The 1413-nt window shown below is 43.6% G+C and overlaps 1 pseudogene; it reads right to left on the bottom strand.

The window, feature by feature from the left end:
• Nucleotides 1-215: 215 nt before the first annotated feature.
• LOC114086864 (glyceraldehyde-3-phosphate dehydrogenase-like) lies at nt 216-1186 on the bottom strand (annotated as a pseudogene).
• Nucleotides 1187-1413: the final 227 nt, after the last annotated feature.

Below are 1413 nucleotides of genomic sequence, written 5' to 3'. Positions count from 1 at the left end.
TGGAAGGGGATGGGGCAACAGGGTGCAGTGGGTTTCATTGGTGGTACATGACAAAGTAGGGCTCTGGAAGCCACTCCCTCTTCAGAGGGTCTGGGATGAAAACCAAAGAGGGGAGATTCTTAGAGTGTTGTGGGACTTAGCTGGGGCACAAATGTCCCAGCAACTGAAGGGCTTTTCCTCTCATGTTCTTGCTGAAGCTGGTGGTCCAGGGGCCCTTACTTCTTGGAGGCTAGTTGGACCATAAGGTCAACCATTCTGCCACTGTGGACAAATTCAATGTCATCTGAGGAAATGTCACTGAGGGTCATGCAAGGACCAGAACTGAAGGTGGAAGCATGGGTTTCACAGAAGACAACCTGTTCCTTGGTGTAGCCCAAGATGTACTATAGGGGGGCCCTCCAATGCCTGATTCACCACCTTCTTGATGTCATCATATTTAGCAGCTTTCTCTAGATGGCAGCTCAGAACCATAACAGATAAGTTGTGCATAGGCACACAGAAGGCTATGCCAGTGAGCTTCCCATTAAATACAGAAATGACCTTACCCACAGTCTCAGCTATACTAGTGGACACAGGGATAGTGATCTGGGCAACTCCACAGCTATCACAATATAGTTCCTTAGAGGTGCCATCCATGGTCCTTGTAGTGGCAGTAATAGCATAAACTGTGATCATGAGTCCCTCCACAATGCCAAAGTTGTCATGAATGTGCTTGTCCAGGGAGGCTAAGTAGTTGGTAGTGCAGGACAATCTTGATTGCTGACAATCTTGGGTAGTTGTTGAATTTCTCATGATTCACACCATCACAAACACAGGTTAATTTTATGGGCTAAATGGTTAGGCTGCAGTACCCCAGAGGCATCAACAGAAGGGGGAGAAATGATGATCTTTTTAGCTCCACACTTCAAAGAAACCCTGGTCTTCTCCATGGCAAAGAAGATATCAGTGGACTCCACACAACATATTCAACACCAGCATCACTGTGTTTGATAGGGTCTTGCTCCTGGAAAATGGAGATGGATTTTCCTGATGACAAGCTTCTCATTTTTCAGCTTTGTACTATTAAACTTGACATGAATCAAATCATATTAGAACTTGTAGACCATGTACTTAAGGTTAGTTAAGGGATCCTTAATGGTGACAATACCACGTTGCAAGAGTTGAAGGCAGCCCTACTGCCTAGGCATCTGATATGACCTTATCTGTTTTCTCTAAACTTCACCATGTGTCTCAGGGATGTGGCTAGCAGAGCACAAGAAGACGTGACTGTCAAACAGAGGGGAGCAAAAAGCCAAAAGCAAAATTTGAGACATTTTGGAACTAAAATTAAAAGGCTATTCTAAAAAAAAACATATAAAATGATAGAGAAATCTTTAGAATATCTAGGAGAAAGAATATAAAAGAAAATTTTTG

Source organism: Marmota flaviventris, chromosome 6, assembly GCF_047511675.1.
Source record: "Marmota flaviventris isolate mMarFla1 chromosome 6, mMarFla1.hap1, whole genome shotgun sequence".
NCBI classification, from domain to species: Eukaryota; Metazoa; Chordata; class Mammalia; order Rodentia; family Sciuridae; genus Marmota; species Marmota flaviventris.
This window is presented reverse-complemented; position numbering and strand designations above follow the sequence as displayed.